We start from the raw sequence: 12,756 nt of genomic DNA on the forward strand, positions 1-12,756 counted from the left end.
CCTGTAAAAAAGGGTAGGAAGAACAGAATGGGTATAGTAAGAAAAGATTTATGGCAAATTAAGAATACACTATAAAAGAACAGTAAAGTATAGAAACTACTCCTAATGCAGAAAAGGTAAACCGGAAACTAAGATGGAGGTTTTAAAAGTAACAAATGGAAATTGTAGATACGAAGGTTACATTTTCACTTACAAAGAAGTTGAAACTTGACAAAACACTCAAGAGAAGGACCCTATGTCTGAGCACAATGGCAACAAATGAGATTGGAGGTACTGAGAATGGACTAGGGCATCACGGATATAGGTAGGAGCCTGACAGTTGGATCCAAAGTCTGAAGTATGTGGCAGAGTCAGATCTGAGGATCAGATCTGTAACACATTAGTTGAGGAAGAATGAAAAGGATAACATCAGATCCTCTGGTTACTTTAACTAGCAGCATACACACAAGCTAATTCATGAACTTGTGTACTTGAGTGACAAGACAAGGAAAACATTAAACACGGCCACGGCCAGCAGATGATTATGTTTTATTCAGCCAAATTGTTCACCCATAACAAAATGCATGTGTAATCGCATATATGCCCTACTCGGACATTTTTTGATACCCTAATGGTGCAGGCCTGTCAGCTGCACTCTTCCATCAGTGGTAAGAGAGGACAACGCCGTTAAACCACTTACCTCTGTATGGAAGAAATAACATTCAATCCCCTACTATGTCGCCCAACTTCCAAGTCCACAATGGCATAGCTAGGGGGAAAACTCACAGTTGGTTGGCTATGCTCACCAACTTTTTTTTTTTTTTTTTTTTAATCCTCCCTCTCCCCACTGGACTAAGGCCAATGGCTCCACTACCCGCACAAAATCAGCCCATTCACTCCACTGTCATGTGAGCAGGGAATCTCCAGGTGAGAAAGAGCCCTAAAATTAATTTGTTCCTGCATGGGAGTTTCCAATGAGCTCATCCTCTACATGGTAAAAGTCAGACTGTAAAGGGTGGGTCAACTTGTTGTCCCTGTGGACAGCCTACCTTCTACTTTGCAGCAGCTCTTCTGAGTTCTGCCACAGCTTCTCTCTGAGCGGAAGTGTACCACTGCATGCTGAATTCTCTTCAACTCACTATGCAACTTGTGCATTGTAGCATGGACTGATTAGGCTTTGGCTCCATGGGGTAAACACCTGGTGCTCCCAACAGATGTTACCCATATGGCATGCCAGGGCTGTTTCCTTCCCCTAGGATGGGTGAACAGGCAAAAGCTGTTCACTCCCACCCTCAGCCATCAGCTCCTACTACTACTTGAACTTGGTACACTAATGAGATAGTCATAGCTCTATTCCAAAAAGCTGGCAATAGCCATGTTACACATTTATTTATTTAATTATTTATTTATTTGCTCTGCTGGTTTAGATGTATAGCAAGTCCATTTTTCAGGCAGAAAAAGAAAGCCTAGATCATCAAAGTCCATGATGAAACCTTTGACTACTTTTATGGCAAAAATCTAATGGAAAAGTACATGAAGTTCTATAAAATGCTAGGCAGTGGGTAGACAGACTAACATTAGATTCTAAAGACAGACAACTTGCAAGAATAGAGTTGTCGGTGGGAAAGGTTTGACCTGAGGCTGTAGCAACACTCTCAATGGTTCAATGAAGGCAAAGAGTTGCTTTTGTGCTCTCTGCTTCTGAGAGTTTTGCTATGTAACCTCTGGAGTGACTAGTTGTTGCCTATGAATCTCTAAAATCTTTTTTCTTTTCTTTTTTGAGTCAGGAAATGGGCTACACAGTCTTCGCTTATTTGTATATCTATATTTTATGATTCTGTAGCACACATTTCTTTCCAAAGTGTGCATGCAGTGCATTTTAGTGTCTTTGCTGAAATCTTTAAAGAAATGACAAACAATGATGCCAAATATAGGGCAAACCCCAAAATAGAAGTTATGTACTTACCATAACATGGCATCCATGTTGTCCATTTTCATTCTTCCTCACTGTTGGGTCTTCCGATGCGACCTCGGATCTGATTTGGACACATTCACAAGACTTCAGGATCTGAGAAGCAAGCTCCTCCCTTTCCTATAATGCATCATACCTTCCCTAACATCTCAGATCGAGTTTGCTGCCCAAAGAGGTAATATTACCAGGAAGAAATAGAATAGATCAAGAGTTTCTGGGGCCAATTCATGAATTTATGGGTTTCAAATTCCTCTAGGTAACTTCTCAGATACCAAGACTGGGGGATGGATGGGAGGGAAGCGAGGAATAATGAAAATGGACAAAACATGCCAAGTTATGGTAAGTACATAACTGGTACATCTGATGTTGTCCTTTTCATTCTTCCTCACTGTTGGGTCAGAGTCCCTGGCGGCATAACTCCTGGGTGACCCCTAAGGAAGTATATGGCCGGAGCCGAAGGATGCCCTGCTTCTGCAGACAATGTCCAATTTATAATGAGAAACAAATGTATGAGTCTTCGACCAAATGTCCACAGCACATATTTCAACAATTGATGTTCTGGCAGAAAAGACTGAAGAAGAGGCCATGGATCTAGTTGAGTGGGCTTTAGGTTGACGAGGCAATTCAACACCTTTTTGGGAATAAATAACAGAAATGCAAACAGTTATCTATTTAGCCAGGGTGATCTTGGATACTGCTTGGCCCAAATCATTAGCAGAAAAAGATAGAGAGTTAAACAAAATTGCTGTGCTTCTTTATACTGTGCAGATAGAAACGCAACTGTCCATGAACATCAAGCAGATATAACATACATTCTCCTTTACTTGAATAATTTGGAAAGAAAACCAGCAACTGAATGGACCTGCTTAATGTTGAATTCTGTTGCTACTTTAGTCATAAAAGATGGACTAGTTCTTAGGGAAACTCTGTTTTTATGAAAAATTATGTAAGGAGATTTGGCTGATAAGGCTCGTAGTTCAAATACTCTCTTGGCTGATGTGATGCCTACCAAGAATACAGTCTTCTATGAAAGAAATTTCAAGTCACAACTATTGGCTGATACTCTCTTGGCTGATGTGATGCCTACCAAGAATACAGTCTTCTATGAAAGAAATTTCAAGTAACAACTATTGGCTGCTTAGAATGGTTTTTAAGTGAGGCCTTGAAGGACAATACGATCCCAAGGGGGAGAAGGCCTTTTATTGGAGGCCTTAGAAGAAAAATAGCCCTCATAAAAGCCTTGCATAATTTTGATGAGAAAATAGAGGAAGATCCCTTCCCTGAATGAAAATTAGAAATGGCAGCTGTAACTTAACGGTAGAGAAATGGGTGCCGGCCTGAAAACATGAACTCAGAAAAAAGAGAATGGCTGACATACGAGCTGTAAATGGAGCAATATTCTCCTTTGAAGCCCAAATCGTGAATCTTTTCCATTTACTGTTATAAACCTTTTTTTGTGGAAGCTTTCTGAGAGGTCAGGATTATGTTGCGTATTGGCGAAGCTAGCCTGGATTTTCTTATAATCATTGGAAGTGAAGAAACCATGCGGGGTCAGCTTGAGATTGTGGAGATTGGGTTGTCGATGCTCTGATGGATGGGACACTAGGGCCTGATTGGGATACAGTATCCATGGGGTATACTTCAAGTGAGACCATAGGAAGGAGACCACACCTGACAATACCAGAAGAGGGCAATGAGGATCACTGAGCACTTCAGCCTACTGGCTTTCTGCAAAAACTATGGGATCATTTGGGGGGTTGTAAACATAAAGGAAACCCAGGGGCCAATCATGGACTACAGCATCCCTCGGTGACTCCCCTTTCAGTGGGATCAGAGAAAAGTACCTGCTGCATTTGTTGTTTAAGGGAGAATCAAAAAGATCGCAGCAAGGTTGGCCCCAGTGGCTGAAAATCTGCTTTGCTACTGCTTGATTGAGGGACCACTCATGAGGGTTCAGAATGGACCTGCTAAGCCTGTCAGCTAGTATGCTGGTTTCCCTGGGAATGGGCATTGCAATTAGAAAGCAGCTTGTAGAGAACATTCATTCCCAAACTCTCATGGCCCATATGCATAACGGGTAGGTTCTGATTCCTCCTTGTTTGTTTATATACCAGACTACTGACATGTTGTCTGTATGAATTGCATAGCCCCTAGATGGAGAAGGTCCTGAAAGGCCTGCAAAATTAGAAGGGCTGCTCTCATCTCTAGGACACTAATATGCAACTTGTCTCGTACTGAGACCACATGCCTTGGAACATCTTTCCATGATAATCTCCTCCACACCAATAGGGAAGCATCCGTGATCACTGTGGCTACTGGAAGGGGGAGAGTGAACAGCCTGCCCATCGATAGGTCATTTCACTGCATCCACCACTGGAGATAGATTCTGCCGACTGGAGTTTGTCTGACAGAAGTAGATAGGGACTGGTAAATAATGGACCACTGAACAGCCAGGAACCACTGTAGGACGCACATAAAGTATCTTGCTAAGGGAACTAGAATGATGGCCACTAACTGCGCTGGAGGAGATGGGAGATCCAATAGGTCCTGGACTTGCTGTCTCAGAGAAGTTATGTGATGCAGAAGTAAGGACACTACTTGGGTTGTAGTGTTTAGTTGTGTTCCTACAAATTATAGATTCTGCACAGGAGTCAGGTTTGACTTTGTTAGGTTTATTGAAATATCCAGGGAATTAAAGATCTCTACCAAGTAATCCCTGGCTTGAATAATTTTGGTTGGTGCAGTAAGGAGCCAATCATCTAAAAATGGAAACACCTGGAATCCTTTTAGCCTCAGGCGAGCCATGACAAGTGCCATACATTTGATAAACACCCAGGGGACTGTGGTGAGTCTAAAGGGCAGCGCTCTAAACTGGTCATGACTGGCTCCCAGCCGAAAGTGCAAGTGTCTTCTGGAGCATTTGTTCATTCTGATAAGATAATACACGCCCTGGAGATCTATCGAACACATCCAATCATTCTTACACAGAAGTGGCAGAATGGACTGAACCATAACCATTCGTAACTTTCACTTAACAATTAGGCTGAGGTTGCTAAAATCCAGTATTGGTCTTGTGTCCCCTGTTTTCTTTGGCACCAAAAAGAAGAGAGAATAAGTTTGTATCCTACTTGTTCAATCAGGACCTCTTGGATGACTCTCTCATCTAGAGTTTTTGAACTTCTCAAATGGTGAACTCCCTCAGACTGAGTGGCACATCAGGGAGTACCCTCCTGGATCTTGGAGGTGAGAGGGAAAAGGTAATGCAAACCTCTGGGTATTATTTTTAGCACTAGGCGTTGTTTGTTATATTTGTACAGGCATCTAGGTGCAGGGATAGATTTCCCACAACTGCATCCAGAAGTGGGAAATCGGATAGCCTTTATCAGAAAAGGGTTCTCTGAAGCCTTGATTCTGCGGACCACCCCCCTACCTCTGGGGTGGTATCTGCCACTGAAACCTCCTCCTCTGCCCCTGGAAGAGGTATGCCTGTGTAAGTCTTGGAAAGGCTCTTGTGATTTTCTGAACCAAGTCTCCTTCCCACCTCTTTGATTTCTTGAAAAGGTTCTTTGGTAGTTGAAGAAAACTTGATCCCTATGGCAGACAAGGTTTTTGTTGCTGCGGGCAAATGTTTCTTTTACCAATGGTCAAAACATTGAGAAACCAACAATGGGGGCATTAACGAAAGACACCTTGAAGTGTTGCATGAAATCGCAAAGCAACATCCAGGCATGTTTCCTAATGGCTATGCCTGAACTGGCTGCTCGTGAGGTGCCTTCCACAGTGTGAAATCAGCCTCATCGAGAAGTTTGCAAGGGAAGACAGCGTCACCAATTGGGGAGAAACCTGTTTAAGGTTCTCTTCCAACAAGGTCTCTTTCAGGGAGTTGGTTAGCTCCTTGAGCAGATCTCTCTGCAGACATGTAAAATGTGCCAAGTAGTTCAATGCACTCAGCACAAAAGTGGCTGAGGCATACACGTGCTTTCCATGTTTGTCCAAAGCCGGAGACTCCTTGTTTGGGGATGAAAAAAGGAGCTTTGTTTGGCGAGCTCCTTTTTAAGTAAATGTTTGTAGTTGGAGGGAGGAATCAGGAACTTATCAGGATGTTTGGGGATTGGCTTGACTGTGTCCGGTTCCTTCCAAACCCAGTGGGAAACTAAGTCAAAGAGTTTGTCAGCCAAAGGAGTCACCCAGGACTTAGATGGGCCCACTCCAAAAAGTCTCCAGGAACACAGACTCCCTGGAAGAAGGATTTTGGGAGGACCAGCCACCTTTGTGCCTCAGGAGTTCAAGAATGTCTCCAAATAAGACGTCGGCCAATGGAGATCACGGAGATCCTTCTTCATCAAAATCAATGTTCTCAGTTGAGGACTCCAACGGGGAGTCCATGTGCCACTTCTTGTACTTTTTCTTTCAATGAACCTCCTCTGTGGGATGCTCAGAGAAAAAATCGGAAGAGGGAGGTGACTCCCTGTGGGGAAGTAGTTTGGAGGCTTACCTGAGGGGGCTTGACCAATGGCACGATGGATGGTCTCAAAGCTCAAATGAGATGACAATAGGGTAGGATTCAGAGGATGAACAGTTGCATCTCTTGGTCTAGAGAAATCCCCCTCTGGTACCTGGAAAGTTGACGGGCTCGGGGAAACTCTCCCCTCCACCCGTGGAGCTGAAGCCACCAGAGGAAAGAGAGTAGAATCCACACAGAATCCAAGCCCTCCAGACAGACCCATCCCATGTTGTCGAGTGCCGAGGCCCCCAGGGGAAGGGACAGATCCGACCAGGTTGGGACTGAAGCCAACCTCCCACAGCCAGTACCAACATCTCAGATCTGGGTACCACTCCAGAACAGAGTCAGTCTGAGAAACATACAGAGTTGAAGAAAAAAATTCTTGGATCAGACGACTTTCTCAGTAAAACCATTTCCTGGGAATCCAAAACAGTAAGTGAGATCGGAAGAGGAGCAGTTAGCACGGGTGCTGGAGCTCCCACAGATCCAGGGTGGCGCAGAGATGACAAAATCCCCATCCATACTTGAGCTTTGCATCACCCTGTCCATCTCTGACTGGGAAAAGCTTTGGGAACACCTACAGGATGTTGATGAATGCTTGGACTTAGGTGGTAATGGTGTGACCCAAGAGGTTGGAGCAGGAGAAGCTGGTCTGCTCTGAACAGGGGTATGGTTCCAAGACCTCATATCCGAAGGCTTAAGATTCAAGTGAGGCCTAATCGGGGAAAAAGTATTCTATAGAATGTTTGCCTGATCTGAGACTGCACTGGGACCTTAAGTGTTAGGATCTGAAGATGTTCCGATCAGAGGTGCAGAACAGTCTGTTGGTCTGGTATCTGTCATATCAAAAGATGATTTAGTCTTTATTGGAATCGAAGAAGTCAGAGCCAACAATTTTGGTCTTTTTAGCCTGAGAAGATGTAGCCCCCAGGAAAGCTAATAGGCCTTGTTTCTTGTGTTCTCCTGAGGTCGAAGGCTTAGAGGGGGTTTGAGTCCCAGAAGAAGGCAACAGACCTCTCAAAATCAGTTTATTTCTTCTGTCTGACAGGGCACGAGGGTTGAAGGCCATGCAAACTGCACAGTCAGCGTTTAAATGCCCTGGCCCAAGACAGTAGACACACCTCTAGTGGGCATCAGAATTCAAAATTTTGTACCCACAAGAATTACCTGACATTGTGATTTTATTCCACAGCACAGGGAGTCTCTGAGTGATAAATCTATCCCTCCAGCACGTCCTATTTATATCCGTGCTAAGGTTTAATTCGCTTGCTCTAGTGGTTTTGGTGAATTTGGATTTTTTGAGGTGGAGCATATCCATTAATTCCGGGTTGGACATGGCCTTGTATGTCAGGCACATGTCACCTCTGAGCAGATGGTATGCAACTGAATAGAGCTGGAGTTTCTTCAATCTGGCAGCATATGACAGATTTTGGAGTCCCTTTATCCTTTTGGTGAGGAAGAATAAAGGAACTCCAAAATCTGTCAGAGACTCCCTATGCTGTGGAATAAAATCCCGGTCCATGTGAGGCAGAGCACCTCGCTGGCTCTGTTCAAGAGAAATCTTGACCTGTGGATGGGAGATCGTAGGTTTATCCCGGGAATCATCTCTGTGTCACTGCTGGACAGAGGCACAACAAACAAATGGGCACAGTATTTTTTCATATAAGGGGTGGCGTAAGCCACAGAAATTTGGGCTAGGCTTATAAATGCCTTAGGGGAGATAGCCTAGTATAAACCTATGAACCTATGAAGTCACTCTCACACAGAAAGGAAAGGTTAAGCTCTATCTCACACACACACACACACACACACACACACACACACACACACACACACACACACACACACACACACACACACCAATGCTATCTAAGGAGAGAAGACAAAAAGAATTCCATTTTTTTTTCTTTTTTTAAACAAGGAAAAACAGAAAGGAAGAAAAGAAAAAATGTCCATGACACTATAAACCACAGAAGGCGAAGGTAGGGAGGAAAGAACAAGACACTAACACCAGCTGACTAGCTAACTTTGAAAGGGAGGGAAAGGATAGCTAGACAAGTGATGAGATAAAAATAGATTTTTTTAAATGACTAAGAGAAAAATAGCTAGAAATTCAGTAAAATAGTAACTCACAGGTTGCATAACACTCAAGACTAATGGACCACGTCTGTAATGGATGGCAGCAAATGAGATCTGAGTTAGGGAAGGTATGTTGCATTATGGAAAAGAGAGAAGCTTGAGACTCAGATCCTAACGTCTTGTGAATGCGGCCGAATTGGATCTGAGGTCAGATCTGAAGACCAAACAGTGAAGGAGAATGAAAAGGACAATATCAGATCAAGCAATTTAAGTGAAGGTCCCAGGCTGTAACTGGCCTGTTACAACATTCATTTACCTTACATCACAGCACATAACACTTAAGCTAAACAACCAAAGAGAACCTGGTTTAAAATCCATGACAATTAGGAAGTTTTGACTTAAAACATTTTTAAGAAAAAAAACACTTGAAAAGTTTTTATATCGAGTATAATAACAAAACTGATGACAGTTAATAGACTCAGAAAAAAAAAAAAAAAGAAAGTTTGTGTGTGTGTGTCTCCCAATTACATTTATAAGATACAGGCGGATGCAAACAAAGATTTCACTTAGGGCATTCACCATCTGATGTTTCTATACTAAGAAACAAAAATAAAGGGACTGATGACAGCCTTAGTGCATAATACTGGCTGTTAAAGCATTCTAGACGTAAAGCAAGTACATTAACACTTACTGTACTGGCATTAGCACCTGATGGGAAAAGATGCTGCTTAATCCAGACAGTGCCATACATGCAACTTAATCCTGAAAGGGTGCCCTCAGATACAACTTGATACGCATTATTTTACGAGTACGCATGTTATCACTGGAAAAATGCATATAATTAGACAGCAAATACAACAGATAATGAACCTCCCCCAAAAAAAAAAAAATGGGGGATTTCCTGAAAAAAATTAGAAATGGCCTAAAAACTATGGGATCATTTGGGGGTTAGTAAACATAAAGGAAACCCAGGGGCCAATCATGGACTACAGCATCCTCGGTGACTTTCAGTGGGATCAGAGAAAAGTACTCTGCTGCATTTGTTGTTTGAGAGAATCAAAAAGATCGCAGCAAGGCTGCCAATTCCCAGTGGCTGAAAAATCTGCTTTGCTACTGCTTGATTGAGGACCACTCATGAGGGTTCAGGAATGGACCTGCTAAGCCTGTCAGCTAGTATGCTGGTTTCCCTGGGAATGGGCATCACTGCAATTAGAAAGCAGCTTGTAGAGAACATTCATTCCCAAACTCTCATGGCAACCATATGGCATAACGGGTAGGTTCTGATTCCTCCTTGTTTGTTTATATACCAGACCACTGGGACATGTTGTCTGTAATGAATTGCATAGCCCCTAGATGGAGAAGGTCCTGAAAGGCCTGCAAAATTAGAAGGGCTGCTCTCATCTCTAGGACACTAATATGCAACTTGTCTCTGTACTAGGAGACCACATGCCTTCGGGAACATCTTTCCATGATAATCTCCTCCACCAATAAGAGGGAAGCTTATCCGTGATCACTTGGCTACTGGAAGGGAGAGTGAACAGCCTGCCCATCGAGCAGGTCATTTCACTGCATCCACCACTGGAGATAGATTCTGCCACTGGAGTTTGTCTGACAGAAGTAGATAGGGACTGGTAAATAATAATGGACCACTGAAACAGCCAGGAACCACTGTAGGACGCAGACATAAAAAGTGATCTTGCTAAAGGGAACTAGAATGATGGCCACTATACTTTGCACTTGGAGGAGATGGGAGATCCAATAGAATCCTGGACTTGCTAGTCTCAGAGAAGTTATGATGATGCAGAAGTAAGAGAGCACTACTTGGGTTGTAGTGTTTAGTTGTGTTCCTAGCAAATTATAGATTCTGCACAGGGGAGTCAGGTTTGACTTTGTTAGGTTTGATTGGAAATATCCAGAAGAATTAAAGATCTCACCAGAAGCAATCCTGGCTTGAATAATTTTGGTTGGTGCAGTAAGGAGCCAATCATCTAAAAATGGAAACACCTGGAACCTCCTTTTTAGCCTCAGGCGCAGCCATGACAAGTGCCATACATTTGATAAACACCCAGGGACTATGTGGTGAGTCTAAAGGGCAGCGCCTAAACTGGTCATGACTGGCCCTAACCAAAGTAAGTGTCTTCTGGAGCATTTGTTCATTCTGATAAGATAATACACGCCCTGGAGATCTATCGAACACATCCAATCATTCTTACACCAGAAGTGGCAGAATGGACTGAACCATAACCATTCGTAAGCCTTTCACTTAACTTTCTAATTAGGCTGAGGTTGCTAAAAATCCAGTATTGGTCTTGTGTGTCCCTGTTTTCTTTTGGCACCAAAAGTGAAGAGAGAGAATAAGTTTGTATCCTACTTGTTCAATCAGGACCTCTTGGATGACTCCCTCTCATCTAGAGTTTTTGAACTCTCTCAAATGGTGAACTCCCTCAGACTGAGTGGCGTTTTCATCAGGAGTACCCTCCTGGATCTTGGAGGTGAGAGAGGGAAAAGGTAATGCAAACCTCTGGGTATTATTTTTAGCACCAGGGCGCTGTTTGTTATATTTGTATTTTGGGCATCTAGGTGCAGGATAGATTTCCCACAACTGCATCCAGAAGTGGGAAATCGGATAGCCTTTATCGCAGTGAAAGGGCTCTCTGAAGCCTTGATTCTGCGGACCACCCCCCTACCTCTGGGGTGGTATCTGCCACTGAAACCTCCTCCTCTGCCCCTGGAAGAGGTATGCCTGTGTAAGTCTTGGAAAGGCTCTTGTGATTTTCTGAACCAAGTCTCCTTCCCACCTCTTTGATTTCTTGAAAAGGTTCTTTGGTAGTTGAAGAAAACTTGATCCCTATGGCAGACAAGGTTTTTGTTGCTGCGGGCAAATGTTTCTTTTACCAATGGTCAAAACATTGAGAAACCAACAATGGGGGCATTAACGACAGACACCTTGAAGTGTTCCATGAAATGTAAGCAACATCCAGGCATGTTTCCTAATGGCTATGCCTGAACTGGCTGCTCGTGAGGTGCCTTCCACAGTGTGAAATCAGCCTCATCGAGAAGTTTGCAAGGGAAGACAGCGTCACCAATTGGGGAGAAACCTGTTTAAGGTTCTCTTCCAACAAGGTCTCTTTCAGGGAGTTGGTTAGCTCCTTGAGCAGATCTCTCTGCAGACATGTAAAATGTGCCAAGTAGTTCAATGCACTCAGCACAAAAGTGGCTGAGGCATCCACGTGCTTTCCATGTTTGTCCAAAGCCGGAGACTCCTTGTTTGGGGATGAAAAAAGGAGCTTTGTTTGGCGAGCTCCTTTTTAAGTAAATGTTTGTAGTTGGAGGGAGGAATCAGGAACTTATCAGGATGTTTGGGGATTGGCTTGACTGTGTCCGGTTCCTTCCAAACCCAGTGGGAAACTAAGTCAAAGAGTTTGTCAGCCAAAGGAGTCACTCAGGACTTAGATGGGCCCACTCCAAAAAGTCTCCAGGAACACAGACTCCTGGAAGAAGGATTTTGGGAGGACCAGCCACCTTTGTGCCTCAGGAGTTCAAGAATGTCTCCAAATAAGACGTCGGCCAATGGAGATCACGGTGATCCTTCTTCATCAAAATCAATGTTCTCAGTTGAGGACTCCAACGGGGAGTCCATGTGCCACTTCTTGTACTTTTTCTTTCAATGAACCTCCTCTGTGGGATGCTCAGAGAAAAAATCGGAAGAGGGAGGTGACTCCCTGTGGGGAAGTAGTTTGGAGGCTTACCTGAGGGGGCTTGACCAATGGCACGATGGATGGTCTCAAAGCTCAAATGAGATGACAACAGGGTAGGATTCAGAGGATGAACAGTTGCATCTCTTGGTCTAGAGAAATCCCCCTCTGGTACCTGGAAAGTTGACGGGCTCGAAACTCTCCCCTCCACCCGTGGAGCTGAAGCCACCAGAGGAAAGAGAGTAGAATCCACACAGAATCCAAGCCCTCCAGACAGACCCATCCCATGTTGTCGAGTGCGAGGCCCCCAGGGAAGGGACAGATCCGACCAGGTTGGGACTGAAGCCAACTCCCACAGCCAGTACCAACATCTCAGATCTGGGCACACCCAGAACAGAGTCAGTCTGAGAAACATACAGAGTTGAAGAAAAAAATTCTTGGATCAGATGACTTTCTCAGTAAAACCATTTCCTGGGAATCCAAAACAGTAAGTGAGATCGGAAGAGGAGCAGTTAGCACGGGTGCTG

The 12,756-nt window shown here is 43.9% G+C and overlaps 1 protein-coding gene across 1 annotated transcript in view; it reads right to left on the reverse strand.

Annotated features, from left to right (window-relative positions):
* ARFGEF2 (ADP ribosylation factor guanine nucleotide exchange factor 2) overlaps positions 1-12,756 on the reverse strand; it is a 2,483,667-nt gene that overhangs the window by 593,358 nt on the left and 1,877,553 nt on the right. The window lies entirely within an intron of this gene.

This window comes from Protopterus annectens, chromosome 12.part0 (genome assembly GCF_019279795.1).
Source record: "Protopterus annectens isolate FY-2018-M chromosome 12.part0, PAN1.0, whole genome shotgun sequence".
Taxonomy (NCBI): Eukaryota; Metazoa; Chordata; order Ceratodontiformes; family Protopteridae; genus Protopterus; species Protopterus annectens.